This window comes from Schistocerca serialis, unplaced genomic scaffold (assembly GCF_023864345.2).
Source record: "Schistocerca serialis cubense isolate TAMUIC-IGC-003099 unplaced genomic scaffold, iqSchSeri2.2 HiC_scaffold_1362, whole genome shotgun sequence".
In the NCBI taxonomy this organism is placed as follows: Eukaryota; Metazoa; Arthropoda; class Insecta; order Orthoptera; family Acrididae; genus Schistocerca; species Schistocerca serialis.
Window position 1 is genome coordinate 54,604,822 of NW_026047583.1, and position 17,873 is coordinate 54,622,694.

A 17,873-nucleotide genomic window follows, 5' to 3' on the forward strand; every position below is an offset into this window, starting at 1 on the left:
GGATACAGTAAACCTGAAGTGAAGCATCGGAATCGATAACTAGTGTCACAGGAATGGTTCAAAACATAGACAGTAAGGAGAGTCGGTCGACTTGTACTTAAGTGAGCATTGTGCCTTTTCTATTTAATTCCGATGTAATTTCTGTGTTTCATCGTCAATAAGAAGGTCAGAAAAATACAGTAAACCTGAAGTGAAGCATCGGAATCTATAACTAATGTCACAGGAATGGTTCAAAACATAGACGGTAGGAGGAGTCAGTCTTCTTGTACTTGAGTCGGCATTGTGCCTTTTGTATTTAATTCCAATGCAATTTCTGTGTTTCATCGTCAATAAGAAGGTCAGAGGGATACAGTAAACCTGAAGTGAAGCATCGGAATCTATAACTAGTATCACAGGAATGATTCAAATCATAGACAGTAGGAGGAGACAGTCTTCTTGTACCTTAGTCGGAATTCTGCCTTTTCTATTTAATTCCGATGCAATATCTGTGTTCCATCGTCAATAAGAAGGTCCAAGGGATACAGTAAACATGAAGTGCGGCATCGGAATCTATAACTAGTGTCACAGGAATGGTTCAAAACGTAGTCAGTAAGAAGAGTCGGTCTCCTTGTACTGAAGTCCTCAGTGTGCCTTTTGTAATTAATTCCGATGCAATTTTTGTGTTTCATCGTCAATACGAAGGTCCAACGGATACAATAAACCTGAAGTGAGGCATCGGAAACTATAACTAGTGTAACAGGAATGGTTCAAAACATAGTCGGTTAGAAGAGTCAGTCTTCTTGTACTTAAGTCGGCATTGTGCCTATTGTATTTAATTCAGATGCTACTTCTGTGTTTCATCGTCAATAAGAAGGTCCAACTGATACAGTAAACCTGAAGTGAAGCATCAGAATCTATAACTAGTGTCACAGTAATGGTTCAAAACATAGACAGCAAGAAAAGTCAGTCTTCTTGTACTTAAGTCGGCATTTTGCCTTTTGTATTTAATTCCGATGCAATTTCTGTGTTTCATCGTCAACAAGAAGGTCCAACGGATACAGTAAACCTGAAGTGAGGCATCTGAATCTATAACTAATGTCACAGGAATGGTTCAAACCATAGTCACTAAGAAGAGGCAGTCTTCTTGTACTTAAGTCGGCATTGTGCCTTTTGTAATTAATTCCGATGCAATTTCTGTGTTTATTTTGTCAATAAGAAGGTCCAAGGGATACAGTAATCCTGAAGTGAAGCATCGGAATCTATTAGTAGTGTCACAGGAATGATTCAAACCATAGACTGTAGGAAGAGTCATTCTTCTCGTACTTAAGACGGCATTGAGCCTTTTCTACTTAATTCAAATGCAATTTCTGTGTTTCATCGTCAATAAGCAGGTCAGTGGGATACAGTAAACCTGAAGTCAAGCATCGGAATCTGTAATTAGTGTCACAGGAATGATTCAAAACATAGACAGTAAGAAGAGTCAGTCTTCTTGTACTTAAGTCGGCATTGTGCCTTTTGCATTTAATTCCGATGCTACTTCTGTGTTTTATAGTCAATAAGAAAGTCGAACTGATACAGTAAACCTGAAGTGAAGCATCGGAATCTATAACTAGTGATACAGTAATGGTTCAAAACATAGACAGTAGGAAGAGTCAGTCTTCTTGTCCTTAAGTCGGCATTGTGCCTTTTCTATTTAATTCCGATGCAATTTCTGTGTTTCATCGTCAATAAGAAGGTCAGAGGGATACAGTAAACATGAATTGAAGCATCGGAATCTATAACTAGTGTCACAGGAATGGTTCAAAACATAGACAGTAAGATGAGTCAGTCTTCTTGTACATAAGTCGGCATTGTGCCTTTTCTATTTAATTCCGATGTAATTTCTGTGTTTCATCGTCAATAAGAGGGTCAGAGGGATACAGTAAACCTGAAGTGAAGCATCGGAATCTATAACTAGTGTCACAGGAATGATTCAAAACATGGACAGTACGAAGAGTCAGTCTTCTTGTACTTTAGTCGGCATTGTGCCTTTTGTATTTAATTCCGATGCAATTTCTTTGTTTCATCGTCAATAAGAAGGTCAGAGGGATACAGTAAACCTGCAGTGAAGCATCGGAATCTATATCTAGTGTCACAGGAATGGTTCAAAACATAGACTGTAGGATGCGTCAGTCTTCTTGTTCTTAAGTCGGCATTGTGCCTTTTGTATTTAATTCCGATGCATTTTCTGTGTTTCATCGTCAATAAGAAGGTCCAACGGATACAGTAAACCTGAAGTGAGGCATCGGATTCTATAACTAATGTCACAGGAATGGATCAAACCATAGTCACTAAGAAGAGTCAGTCTTCTTGTACTTAAGTGGGCATTGTGCCTTTTGTAATTAATTCCGATGCAATTTCTGTGTTTATTTTTTCAATAAAAAGGTCCAAGGAATACAGTAAACCTGAAGTGAAGCATCGGAATCTATAACTAGTGTCACAGGAATGGTTCAAAACATAGACAGTAAGAAGAGTCAGCCTTTTTGTACTTACGTCGGCATTGTGCCTTTCCTAGTTAATTCCGATGCAATTTCTGTGTTTCATCGTCAATAAAACAGTCCAAGGGTTACAGTAAACCTGAAGTGAGGCTTCGGAAACTATAACTAGTGTCACAGGAATGGTGCAAAACATAGTCAGTAAGAAGAGTCAGTCTACTTGTACTTAAGTCGGCATTGTGCCTTTGTATTTAATTCCGATGCAATTTCTGTGTTTCATCGTCAATAAGAAGGTCCAAGGGATACAGTAAACCTGAAGTGAAGCATCGGGATCTATAACTAGTGTCACAGGAATGGTTCAAAAAAATAGACAGTAAGAAGAGTCGGTCTTCTTGTACTTAGGTGAGCATTGTGCCTCTTCTATTTAATTTCGATTTAATTTCAGTGTTTCATCGTCAATACGATGGTCCAAGGGATACAGTAAACCTGAAGTGAAGCATCGGAATCTATAACTAGTGTCACAGGAATGGTTCAAAACATAGACAGTAAGAAGAGTCGGTCTTCTTGTACTTAGGTGAGCATTGTGCCTCTTCTATTTAATTTCGATTTAATTTCTGTGTTCCAACGTCAATAAGAGGGTCAGGAAGATACAGTAAACCTGAAGTGGAGCATCGGAATCTATAACTAAAGTCACAGGAATGGTTCAAAGCATAGACAGTAGGAGGAGTCAGTCTTCTTGTACTTGAGTCGGCATTGTGCCTTTTGTATTTAATTCCAATGCAATTTCTGTGTTTCATCGTCAATAAGAAGGTCAGAGGGATACAGTAAACCTGAAGTGAAGCATCGGAATTTATAACTAGTATCACAGGAATGATTCAAAACATAGACAGTAGGAAGAGTCAGTCTTCTTGTAACTTAATCGGCATTGTGCCTTTTGCTATTTAATTCCGATGCAACATCTGTGTTCCATCGTCAATAAGAAGGTCCAAGGGATACAGTAAACCTGAAGTGAGGCATCGGAATCTATAACTAGTGTCACAGGAATAGTTCAAAACGTAGTCAGTAAGAAGAGTCAACTTCTTGTTCTTAAGTCCTCAGTGTGCCTTTTGTATTTAATTCCGATGCAATTTCTGTGTTTCAGCGTCAATTAGAAGGTCCAAGGGATACAGTAAACCTGAATTGAGGCATCGGAATCTATAACTAGTGTCACAGGAATGGTTGAAAACATAGTCAGTAGGAAGAGTCAGTCTTCTTGTACTTAAGTCGGCATTGTGCCTTCTCTATTTAATTCCGATGCAATTTCTGTGTTTCATCGTCAATAAGAAGATCCAGGGGATACAGTAAACCTGAAGTGAGGCATCGGAATCTGTAACTAGTGCCACAGGAATGATTCAAAACTTAGACAGTAGGAAGAGTCAGTGTTCTTGTACTTTAGACGGCATTGTGCCTTTTGTATTTAATTCCGATGCAATTTCTGTGATTCATCGTCAATAAGAACGTCAGAGGGATACAGTAAAATCTGCAGTGAAGCATCGGAATCAATAACTAGTGTCACAGGAATGGTTCAAAACATAGACAGTAGGAAGAGTCAGTCTTCTTGTAGTTAAGTTGGCATTGAGCCTTTTGTAATTAATTCCGATGCAATTTCTGTGTTTCATCGTCAATATGAAGGTCCAACGGATACAGTAAACCTGAAGTGAGGCATCGGGAACTATAACTAGTGTCACAGGAATGGTTCAAAAATAGTCAGTAAGAAAAGTCAGTCTTCTTGTACTTATGTCGGCATTGTGCCTCTTGTATTTAATTCCGATGCAATTTATGTGTTCCTTCGTCAATAAGTAGGTCTAAGGGATACAGTACATCTAAAGTGAGGCATCGGAATCCATAACTAGTGTCACAGGAATTGTTCAAACATAGACAGTAAGAAGAGTCAGTCTTCTAGTACTTAAGTCGGCATTGTGCCTTTTGTATTTAATTCCGATGCAATTTCTGTGTTTCATCGTCAATAAGAAGGACCAAGGGATACAGTAAACCTGAAGTGAGGCATCGAAATCTATAACTAGTGTCACAGGAATGGTTCAAAACGTAGTCAGTAAGAAGAGTCAGTCTTCTTGTACTGAAGTCCTCAGTGTGCCTTTTGTATTTAAATCCGATTTAATTTCTGTGTTTCATCGTCAATAAGACGGTCCAAGGGATACAGTAAACCTGAAGTGTGGCATCGGAATCTATAACTAGTGTCTTAGGAATTGTTCAAACATCGACAGTGAGAAGAGTCAGTCTTCTTGTACTTAAGGCGGCATTGTGCCTTTTGTATTTAATTCCGATGCAATTTCTGTGTTTTATCGTCAGTAAGAAGGACCATGGGATACAGTAAACCTGAAGTGGAACATCGGAATCAATAACTAGTGTCACAGGAATGGTTCAAAACATAGACAGTAAGAAGAGTCAGTCTACTTGTACTTAAGTCAGCATTGTGCTTTTTCTATTTAATTCCGATGTAATATCTGTGATTCATCGTCAATAAGAAGGTCAGAGGGATACTGTAAAGCTGAAGTCAAGCATCGGAATCTGTAATTAGTGCCACAGGAATGATTCAAAACACAGACAGTAACAAGAGTCAGTCTTCTTGTACTTAAGTCGGCATTGTGCCTTTTGTATTTAATTCCGATGCTACTTCTGTGTTTCATCGTCAATAAGAAGGTCCAACTGTTACAGTAAACCTGAAGTGAAGCATGGGAATCTATAACTAGTGTCACAGTAATGGTTCAAAACATAGACAGTAAGAAAAGTCAGTCTTCTTGTACTTAAGTCGGCATTGTGCCTTTTGTATTTAATTCCGATGCAATTTCTGTGTTTCATCGTCAATAAGAAGGTCAGAGGGATACAGTAAACAAGAAGTGTAGCATCGGAATCTGTAACTAGTGTCACAGAAATGGTTGAAAACATAGACAGTAAGATGAGTCAGTCTTCTTGTACATAAGTCGGCATTGTGCCTTTTCTATTTAATTCCGATGTAATTTCTGTGTTTCATCGCCAATAAGAGGGTCAGAGGGATACAGTAAACCTGAAGTGAAGCATCGGAATCTATAACTAGTGTCACAGGAATGATTCAAAACATGGACAGTAGGAAGACCTCCCGACTTAGCAGCATTAGTGGCAGAACAACTGAGAGAAAATTTGGAATACATTTCACATAAATTTTCTCAGCATGTTATATTCTTAGGTGGAGTTTTCAATTTACCAGATATAGACTGGGACACTCAGACGTTTAGGACGGGTGGTAGGGACAGAGCATCGAGTGACATTATACTGAGTGCATTATCCGAAAATTACCTCGAGCAATTAAACAGAGAACCGACTCGTGGAGATAACATCTTGGACCTACTGATAACAAACAGACCCGAACTTTTCGAATCTGTATGTACAGAACAGGGAATCAGTGATCATAAGGCCGTTGCAGCATCCCTGAATATGGAAGTTAATAGGAATATAAAAAAAGGGAGGAAGGTTTATCTGTTTAGCAAGAGTAATAGAAGGCAGATTTCAGACTACCTAACAGATCAAAACGGAAATTTCTGTTCCTACACTGGCAATGTTGAGTGTTTATGGAATAAGTTCAAGGCAATCGTAAAATGCGTTTTAGACTGGTACGTGCCGAGTAAAACTGTGAGGGACGGGAAAAACCCACCGTGGTACAACAACAAAGTTAGGAAACTACTGCGAAAGCAAAGAGAGCTCCACTCCAAGTTTAAACGCAGCCAAAACCTCTCAGACAAACTGAAGCTAAACGATGTCAAAGTTAGCGTAAGGAGGGCTATGCGTGAAGCGTTCATTGAATTCGAAAGTAAAATTCTATGTACCGACTTGACAGAAAATCCTAGGAAGTTCTGGTCTTACGTTAAATCAGTAAGTGGCTCGAAACAGCATATCCAGACACTACGGGATGATGATGGCATTGAAACAGAGGATGACACGCGTAAAGCTGAAATACTAAACACCTTTTTCCAAAGCTGTTTCACAGAGGAAGACCGCACTGCAATTCCTTCTCTAAATCCTCGCACAAACGAAAAAATGGCTGACATCGAAATAAGTGTCCAAGGAATAGAAAAGCAACTGGAATCACTCAATAGAGGAAAGTCCGCTGGACCTGACGGGATACCAATTCGATTCTACACAGAGTACGCGAAAGAACTTGCCCCCCTTCTAACAGCCGTGTACCGCAAGTCTCTAGAGGATCGGAGGGTTCCAAATGATTGGAAAAGAGCACAGATAGTCCCAGTCTTCAAGAAGGGTCGTCGAGCAGATGCGCAAAACTATAGACCTATATCTCTTACGTCGATCTCTTGTAGAATTTTAGAACATGTTTTTTGCTCGCGTATCATGTTATTTCTGGAAACCCAGAATCTACTATGTAGGAATCAACATGGATTCCGGAAACAGCGATCGTGTGAGACCCAACTCGTCTTATTTGTTCATGAGACCCAGAAAATATTAGATACAGGCTCCCAGGTAGATGCTATTTTTCTTGACTTCCGGAAGGCGTTCGATACAGTTCCGCACTGTCGCCTGATAAACAAAGTAAGAGCCTATGGAATATCAGACCAGCTGTGTGGCTGGATTGAAGAGTTTTTAGCAAACAGAACACAGCATGTTGTTATCAATGGAGAGACGTCTACAGACGTTAAAGTAACCTCTGGCGTGCCACAGGGGAGTGTTATGGGACCATTGCTTTTCACAATATATATAAATGACTTAGTAGATAGTGTCGGAAGTTCCATGCGGCTTTTCGCGGATGATGCTGTAGTATACAGAGAAGTTGCTGCATTAGAAAATTGTAGAGAAATACAGGAAGATCTGCAGCGGATAGGCACTTGGTGCAGGGAGTGGCAACTGACCCTTAACATAGACAAATGTAATGTATTGCGAATACATAGAAAGAAGGATCCTTTATTGTATGATTATATGATAGCGGAACAAACACTGGTAGCAGTTACTTCTGTAAAATATCTGGGAGTATGCGTACGGAACGATTTGTAGTGGAATGATCATATAAAACTAATTGTTGGTAAGGCGGGTACCAGGTTGAGATTAATTGGGAGAGTGCTTAGAAAATGTAGTCCATCTACAAAGGAGGTGGCTTACAAAACACTCGTTCGACCTATACTAGAGTATTGCTCATCAGTGTGGGATCCGTACCAGGTCGGGTTGACGGAGGAGATAGAGAAGATCCAAAGAAGAGCGGCGCGTTTCGTCACTGGGTTATTTGTTAACCGTGATAGCGTTACGGAGATGTTTAATAAACTCAAGTGGCAGACTCTGCAAGAGAGGCGCTCTGCATCGCGGTGTAGCTTGCTCGCCAGGTTTCGAGAGGGTGCGTTTCTGGATGAGGTATCGAATATATTGCTTCCCCCTACTTATACTTCCCGAGGAGATCACGAATGTAAAATTAGAGAGATTAGAGCGCGCACGGAGGCGTTCAGACAGTCGTTCTTCCCGCGAACCATACGCGACTGGAACTGGAAAGGGAGGTAATGACAGTGGCACGTAAAGTGCCCTCCGCCACACACCGTGGGTGGCTTGCGGAGTATCAATGTAGATGTAGATGTAGATGTAGAAGAGTCAGTCTTCTTGTACTTTAGTCGGCATTGTGCCTTTTGTATTTAATTCCGATGCAATTTCTGTGTTTCATCGTCAATAAGAAGGTCAGAGGGATACAGTAAACCTGAAGTGAGGCATCGGAATCGATAACTAGTGTCACAGGAATGGTTCAAACCATAGTCAGTAAGAAGAGCCATACTTCTTGTACTTGAGTCGGCATTGTGCCTTTTGTATTTAATTCCGATGCAATTTCTGTGTTTCAACGTCAATAAGACGGTCAGAAGGGATACAGTAAACCTGAAGTGAAGCATCGGAATCAATAACTAGTGTCACAAGAATGGTTCAAAACATCGACAGTAGAAAGAGTCAGTCTTCTTGTACTTAAGTCGGCATTGTGCCTTTTGTATCTAATTCCGATGCAATTTCAGTGTTTCATCGTCAATAAGAAGGTCAGAAGGATACAGTAAAACAGAAGTGAAGCATCGGAATCTATAACTAGTGTCACAGGAATGGTTCAAAACATAGACAGTAAGAAGAGTCAGTCTTTTTGTACTTACGTCGGCATTGTGCCTTTCCTATTTAATTCCGATGCAATTTCTGTGTTTCATCGTCAATAAGACGGTCCAAGGGATACAGTAAACCTGAAGTGAGGCTTCGGAAACGATAACCAGTGTCACAGGAATGGTGCAAAACATAGTCAGTAAGAAGAGTCAGTCTACTTGTACTTAAGTCGGCATTGTGCCTTTTGTATTTAATTCCGATGCAATTTCTGTGTTTCGTCGTCAATAAGAAGGTCCAAGGGATACAGTAAACCTTAAGTGAGGCATCGGAATCTATAACTAGTGTCACAGGAATTGTTCAAACATAGATAGTAAGACGAGTCAGTCTTCTTGTACTTAAGTCGGCATTGTGCCTTTTCTATTTAATTCCGATGCAATTTCTGTGTTTCAACGTCCATAAGAAGGTCAGAAAGATACAGTAAACCTGAAGTGAAGCATCGGAATCTATAACTAAAGTCACAGGAATGGTTTAAAGCATAGACAGTAGGAGGAGTCAGTCTTCTTGTACTTGAGTCGGCATTGTGCCTTTAGTATTTAATTCCAATGCAATTTCTGTGTTTCATCGTCAATAAGAAGGTCAGAGGGATACAGTAAACCTGAAGTGAAGCATCGGAATCTATAACTAATATCACAGGAATGATTCAAAACATAGACAGTAGGAAGAGTCAGTCTTCTTGTACCATAATCGGCATTGTGCCTTTTGCTATTTAATTCCGATGCAATATCTGTGTTCCATCGTCAATAAGAAGGTCCAAGGGATACAGTAAACCTGAAGTGAGGCATTGGAATCTATAACTAGTGTCACAGGAATGGTTCAAAACGTAGTCAGTAAGAAGAGTCAGTCTTCTTGTACTTAAGGCCACAGTGTGCCTTTTGTATTTAATTCCGATGCAATTTCTGTGTTTCAGCGTCAATAAGAAGGTCCAAGGGATACAGTAAACCTGAAACGAGGCTTCGGAATCTATAACTAGTGTCACAGGAATGGTTCAAAACATAGTCAGTAAGAAGAGTCAGTCTTCTTGTACTTAAGTCGGCATTGTGCCTTTTCTATTTAATTCCGATGCAATTCCTGTGTTCCATCGTCAATAAGAAGATCCAAGGGATATAGTAAACCTGAAGTGAGGCATCGGAATCTGTAACTAGTGTCATAGGAATTGTTCAAACATCGACAGTAAGAAGAGTCAGTCATCTTGTACTTAAGTCTGCATTGTGCCTTTCGTATTTAATTCCGATGCAATTTCTGTGTTTCAGCGTCAATAAGAAGGTCCAAGGGATACAGTAAACCTGAAACGAGGCATCGGAATCTATAACTAGTGTCACAGGAATGGTTCAAAACATAGTCAGTAAGAAGAGACAGTCTTCTTGTACTTAAGTCGGCATTAAGCCTTTCCTATTTAATTCCGATGCAATTTCTGTGTTTCATCGTCAATAAGAAGATCCAAGGGATACAGTAAACCTGAAGTGAGGCATCGGAATCTGTAACTAGTGTCACAGGAATTGTTCAAACATCGACAGTAAGAAGAGTCAGTCATCGTATACTTAAGTCTGCATTGTGCCTTTTGTATTTAATTCCGATGCAATTTCTGTGTTTTATCGTCAGTAAGAAGGTCCACGGGATTCAGTAAACCTGAAGTGAAGCATCGGAATTTATAACTAGTATCACAGGAATGATTCAAAACATAGACACTAGGAAGAGTCAGTCTTCTTGTACCTCAGTCGGCATTGTGCCATTTCTATTTAATTCCGATGCAATATCTGTGTTACATCGTCAATAAGAAGGTCCAAGGGATACAGTAAACCTGATGTGAGGCATCGAAATCTATAACTAGTGTCACAGGAATGGTTCAAAACGTAGTCAGTAAGAAGAGTCAGTCTTCTTGTACTGAAGTCCTCAGTGTGCCTATTGTATTTAAATCCGATGCAATTTCTGTGTTTCATCGTCAATAAGACGGTCCAAGGGATACAGTAAACCTGAAGTGAGGCATCGGAATCCATAACTAGTGTCACAGGAATGGTTCAAATCATAGTCAGTAGGAAGAGTCAGTCTTATTGTACTGAAGTCAGCATTGTGCCTTTTGTATTTAATTCTGAGGCAATGTCTGTGTCTCATCGTCAATAAGAAGGTCACAGGGATACAGTAAACCTGAAGTGAAGCATCGGAATCCATAACTAGTGTCACAGGAATGGTTCAAAGCATAGACAGTAGGAAGAGTCAGTCTTGTTGTACTTAAGTAGGCATTGTTCCTTTTGTATTTAATTCCGATGCAATTTCTGTGTTTCATCGTCAATAGGAAGGTCCAAGGGATACAGTAAACCTGAAGTGAGGCATCGGAAACTATAACTAGTGTAACAGGAATGGTTCAAAACATAGTCAGTTAGAAGGGTCAGTCTTCTTGTACTTAAGTCGGCATTGTGCCTTTTGTATTTAATTCCTATGCAATTTCTGTGTTTCATCGTCCATAAGAAGATCCAAGCGATACAGTAAACCTGAAGTGAGGTATCGGAATCTATTACTAGTGTCACAGGAATTGTTCAAACATCGACAGTGAGAAGAGTCTGTCTTCTTGTACTTAAGGCGGCATTGCGCCTTTTGTATTTTATTCCGATGCAATTTCTGTGTTTTATCGTCAGTAAGAAGGTTCATGGGATACAGTAAACCTGAAGTGGAGCATCGGAATCAATAACTAGTGTCACAGGAATGATTCATACATAGACAGTAGGAAGAGCCAGTCTTCTTGTACTTTAGTCGGCATTGTGCCTTTTCTATTTAATTCCGATGCAATTTCTGTATTTCATCGTCAATAAGAACGTCAGACGGATACAGTAAACCTGAAGTGAAGAATCGGAATCTATTAGTAGAGTCACAGGAATGGTTCAAAACATAGACACTAGGAAGAGTCAGTTTTCTTCTACTTAAGTCGGCATTGTGCCTTTTGTATTTAATTCCGATGCAATTTCTGGGTTTCTTCGTCAATAAGAAGGTCCAGGGGATACAGTAAACCTGAAGTGATGCGTCGGAATCTATAACTAGTGTCACAGGAATGGTTCATAATATAGTCACTAAGAAGAGTCAGTCTTCTTGTACTTAAGCCGGCATTGTGCCTTTTCTATTTAATTCCGATGCAACATCTGTGTTTCATCGTCAACAAGAAGGTCCAGGGATGCAGTACCCCTGAAGTGAAGCATCGGAATCTATAAGCAGTGTCACAGGGATGGTTCAAAACATAGACAGTAAGAAGAGTCAGTCTTCTTGTACTTACATCGGCATTGTGCCTTTTCTATTTAATTCCCATGGAATTTCTGTGTTTCATCGTCAATAAGAAAGTCAGAGGGATACAGTCAACCTAAAGTGAAGCATCGGAATCTATAACTAGTGTCACAGGAATTGTTCAAACATAGACAACAACAAGAGTCAGTCTTCTGGTACTTAAGTCGGCATTGTGCCTTTTGTATTCAATTCCGATGCAACTTCTGTGTTTCATCGTCAATAAGAAGATCCAACTGATACAGTAAATCTGATGTGAAGCATCGCAATCTATAACTAGTGTCACAGGAATGGTTCAAAACATAGACAGTAAGAAGAGTCAGTCTTCTTGTACTTAAGTCGGCATTGTGCATTCGTATATAATTCCGATGCAATTTCTGTGTTTCATCGTCAACAATAAGGTCAGAGGGATACAGTAAACCTGAAGTGAAGCATCGGAATCTATAACCAGTGTCACAGGAAAGGTTCAAACCATAGACAGTAAGATGAGTCAGTCTTCTTGAACGTAAGTCGGCATTGGGCCTTTTCTATTTAATTCTGATGCAATTTCTGTGATTCATCGTCAATAAGAAGGTACAAGGGATACAGTAAACCTGAAGTGAAGCATCGGAATCTATAACTAGTGTCACAGGAATGGTTCAAAGCATAGACAGTAAGAAGAGTCAGTCTTCTTGTACTTAAGTCGGCGTTGTGCCTTTTCTATTTAATTCCGATTCCATTTCTGTGTTCCATCTTCAACAGGAAGGTCAGAAGGATACAGTAAACCTGAAGTGAAGCATCGGAATCTATAACTAATGTCACAGGAATGGTTCAAAACATAGGCAGTAAGAAGAGTCAGTCTTTTTGTACTTACGACGGCATTGTGCCTTTCCTATTTAATTCCGATGCAATTTCTGTGTTTCATCGTCAATAAGACTGTCGAAGGGTTACAGTAAACCTGAACTGAGGCTTCGGATACTATAACTGGTGTCACAGGAATGGTGCAAAACATAGACAGTAAGAAGAGTCAGTCTACTTGTACTTAAGTCGGCATTGTGCCTTTGTATTTAATTCCCATGCAATTTCTGTGTTTCATCGTAAATAAGAAGGTCCAAGGGATACAGTAAACCTGAAGTGAGGCATCGGAATCTATAACTAGTGTCACAGGAATTGTTCAAACATAGACAGTAAGAAGAGTCAGTCTTCTTGTACTGAAGTCCTCAGTGTGCCTTTTGTATTTAAATCCGATGCAATTTCTGTGTTTCATCGTCAATTAGACGGTCCAAGGGATACAGTAAACCTGAAGTGAGGCATCGGAATCCATAACTAGTGTCACAGGAATGGTTCAAATCATAGTCAGTAAGAAGAGTCAGTCTTCTTGCACTGAAGTCGGCATTGTGCCTTTTGTATTTAATTCTGAGGCAATTTCTGTGTCTCATCGTCAATACGAAGGTCAGAGGGATACAGTAAACCTGAAGTGAAGCATCGGAATCCATAACTAGTGTCACAGGAATGGTTCAAAACATAGACAGTAGGAAGAGTCAGTCTTGTTGTACTTAAGTAGGCATTGTTCCCTTTGTATTTAATTCCGATGCAATTTCTGTGTTTCATCGTCAATAAGAAGGTCCAAGGGATACAGTAAACCAGAAGTGAGGCATCGGAAACTATAACTAGTGTAACAGGAATGGTTCAAAGCATAGTCAGTTAGAAGGGTCAGTCTTCTTGTACTTAAGTCGGCATTGTGCCTTTTGTATTAAATTCCTATGCAATTTCTGTGTTTCATCGTCGATAAGAAGATCCAAGGGATACAGTAAACCTGAAGTGAGGCATCGGAATATATAACTAGTGTCACAGGAATTGTTCAAACATCGACAGTGACAAGAGTCAGTCTTCTTGTACTAAAGGCGGCATTGCGCCTTTTGTATTAATTCCGATGCAATTTCTGTGTTTTATCGTCAGTAAGAAGGTCCATGGGATACAGTAAACCTGAAGTGGAACATCGGAATCAATAACTAGTGTCACAGGAATGGTTCTAAACATAGACAATAAGAAGAGTCAGTCTTCTTGTACTTAAGACAGCATTGTGCTTTTTCTATTTAATTCAGATGTAATATCTGTGATTCATCGTCAATAAGAAGGTCAGAGGGATACAGTAAACCTGAAGTCAAGCATCGGAATCGGTAATTAGTGTCACAGGAATGATTCAAAACATAGACAGTAACAAGAGTCAGCATTCTTGTACTTAAGTCGGCATTGTGCCTTTTGTTTTTAATTGCGATGCTACTTCTGTGTATCATCGTCAATAAGAAGTTCCAACTGATACAGTAAACCTGAAGAGAAGCATCGGAATCTATAACTAGTGTCACAGGAATGGTTCAAAACATAGACAGTAAGATGAGTCAGTCTTCTTGTACATAAGTCGGTATAGTGCCTATTCTATTTAATTCCGATGTAATTTCTGTGTTTCATCGTCAATAAGAGGGTCAGAGGGATACAGTAAACCTGAAGTGAAGCATCTGAATCTACAACTAGTGTCACAGGAATGATTCAAAACATGGACAGTAGGAGGAGTCAGTGTTCTTGTACTTTAGTCGGCATTGTGCCTTTTGTATTTAATTCCGATGCAATTTCTGTGTCTCATCGTCAATAAGGAGGTCAGAGGGATACAGCAAACCTGAAGTGAGGCATCGGGATCTATAACTAGTGTCACAGGAATGGTTCAAACCATAGTCAGTAAGAAGAGTCAGTCTTCTTGTACTTAAGTCGGCATTGTGCCTTTTGTAATTAATTCCGATGCAAATTCAGTGTTTCATTGTCAATAAGAAGGTCCAAGGGATACAGTAAACCTGAAGTGCAGCATCGGAATCTATTACTAGTGTCACAGGAATGATTCAAACCATAGACAGTAGGAAGAGTCAGTCCTCTTGTACTTAAGTCGGCATTGAGCCATTTCTACTTAATTCATATGCAATTTCTGTGTTTCATCGTCAATAAGAAGGCAGAGGGATACAGTAAACCTGAAGTGAAGCATCGGAATCTATAACTAGTGTCACAGGAATGGTTCAAAACATATACAGTAGGAAGAATCATCCTTCTTGTACTTGAGTCGGCATTGTGCCTTTTGTATTTAATTCCAATGCAATTTCTGTGTTTCATCTTCAATAAGAAGGTCAGAGGGATACAGTAAACCTGAAGTGAAGCATCTGAATCATAACTAGTGTCACAGGAATGATTCAAACATAGACAGTAGGAAGAGCCAGTCTTCTTGTACTTTAGTCGGCATTGTGCCTTTTCTATTAAATTCCGATGCAATTTCTGTGTTTCATCGTCAATAAGAACGTCAGAGGGATACAGTAAACCTATAGTGAAGAATCGGACTCTATTAATAGTGTCACAGGAATGGTTCAAAACATAGACACTAGGAAGAGTCAGTTTTCTTCTACTTAAGTCGGCATTGTGCCTTTTGTATTTAATTCCGATGCAATTTCTGGGTTTCTTCGTCAATACGAAGGTCCAAGGGATACAGTAAACCTGAAGTGAGGAATCGGAATCTATAACTAGTGTCACCGGAATGGTTCAAAATATAGTCAGTAAGAAGAGTCAGTCTTCGTGTACTTATGCCGGCATTGTGCCTTTTCTATTTAATTCCGATGCAATTTCTGTGTTTCATCGTCAACAAGAAGGTCCAGGGATGCAGTACACCTGAAGTGAAGCATCGGAGTCTATAAGCAGTGTCACAGGGATGGTTCAAAACATAGACAGTAAGAAGAGACAATCTTCTTGTACGTAAGTCAGCATTGTGCCTTTCGTATTTAATTCCGATGCAATTTTGGTGTTACATCGTCAACAGGAAGGTCCAAGGGATACAGTAAACCTGAAGTGAAGCATCGGAATCTATAACTAGTGTCACAGGATCGGTTCAAAACATAGACAGTAAGAAGAGTCAGTCTTCTTGTACTTAAGTCGGCATTGTGCCTTTTGTATTTAATTCCGATGCAACTTCTGTGTTTCATCGTCAATAAGAAGGTCCAACTTATACAGTAAATCTGATGTGAAGCATCGCAATCTATAACTAGTGTCACAGGAATGGTTCAAAACATAGACAGTAAGAAGAATCAGTCTTCTTGTACTTAAGTCGACATTGTGCCTTTTGTATATAATTCCGATGCAATTTCTGTGTTCCATGTCAACAATAAGGTTAGAGGGATACAGTAAACCTGAAGTGAAGCATCGGAATCTATAACCAGTGTCACAGAATGGTTCAAAACATAGACAGTAAGATGAGTCAGTCTTCTTGTACATAAGTCGACATTGGGCCTTTTCTATTTAATTCCGATGCAATTTCTGTGATTCATCGACAATAAGAAGGTACAAGGGATACAGTAAACCTGAAGTGAAGCATCGGAATCTATAACTAGTGTCACCGGAATGGTTCAAAGCATAGACAGTAAGAAGAGTCAGTCTTCATGTACTTAAGTCGGCGTTGTGCCTTTTCTACTTAATTCCGATGCAATTTCTGTGTTTCATCTTCAACAGGAAGGTCAGAAGGATACAGTAAACCTGAAGTGAGGCATCGGAATCTATAACTAGTGTCACAGGAATGGTTCAAAACATAGAAAGTAAGAAGAGTCAGTCTTTTTGTACTTACGTCGGCATTGTGACTTTCCTATTTAATTCCGATGCAATTCCTGTGTTTCATCGTCAACAAGAGGGTCAGAAAGATACAGTAAAAGTGAATTGAAGCATCGGAATCTATAACTAAAGTCACAAGAATGTTTCAAAACATAGACAGTAGGAGGAGTCAGTCTTCTTGTACCTTAATCGGCATTGTGCCCTTTGCTATTTGATTCCGAAGCAATATCTGTGTTCCATCGTCAATTAGAAGGTCCAAAGGATACAGTAAACCTGAAGTGAGGCATCGGAATCTATAACTAGTGTCACAGGAATGGTTCAAAACGTAGTCAGTAAGAAGAGTCAGTCTTCTTGTACATATGTCCACAGTGTGCCTTATGTATTAATTTCCGGTGCAATTTCTGTGTTTCAGCGTCAATACGAAGGTCCAAGGGATACATTAAACCTGAAACGAGGCATCGGAATCTATAACTAGTGTCACAGGAATGGTTCAAAACATAGTCAGTAAGAAGAGTCAGTCTTCTTGTACTTAAGTCGGCATTGTGCCTTAACTATTTAATTCCGATGCAATTTCTGTGTTTCATCGTCAATAAGAAGATCCAAGGGATACAGTAAACCTGAAGTGAGGCATCGGAATGTATAACTAGTGTCACAGGAATTGTTCAAACATCGACAGTAAGAAGAGTCAGTTTTCTTGTACTTAAGTCTGCGTTGTGTCTTTTGTATATAATTCCGATGCAATTTCTGTGTTTTATCGTCAGTAAGAAGGTCCACGGGATACATTAAACCTGAAGTGAAGCATCGGAATCAATATCTAGTGTCACAGGAATGGTTCAAAACATAGACAGTAAGAAGAGTCAGTCTTCTTGTACCTAAGTCGGCATTGTGCCTTTTGCTATTTGATTCCGATGCAATATCTGTGTTCCATCGTCAATTAGAAGGTCCAAAGGATACAGTAAACCTGAAGTGAGGCATCGGAATCTATAACTAGTGTCACAGGAATGGTTCAAAACGTAGTCAGTAAGAAGAGTCAGTCTTCTTGTACTTATGTCCTCAGTGTGCCTTATGTATTTAATTCCGGTGCAATTTCTGTGTTTCAGCGTCAATACGAAGGTCCAAGGGATACATTAAACCTGAAACGAGGCATCGGAATCTATAACTAGTGTCACAGGAATGGTTCAAAACATAGTCAGTAAGAAGAGTCAGTCTTCTTGTACTTAAGTCGGCATTGTGCCTTAACTATTTAATTCCGATGCAATTTCTGTGTTTCATCGTCAATAAGAAGATCCAAGGGATACAGTAAACCTGAAGTGAGGCATCGGAATGTATAACTAGTGTCACAGGAATTGTTCAAACATCGACAGTAAGAAGAGTCAGTTTTCTTGT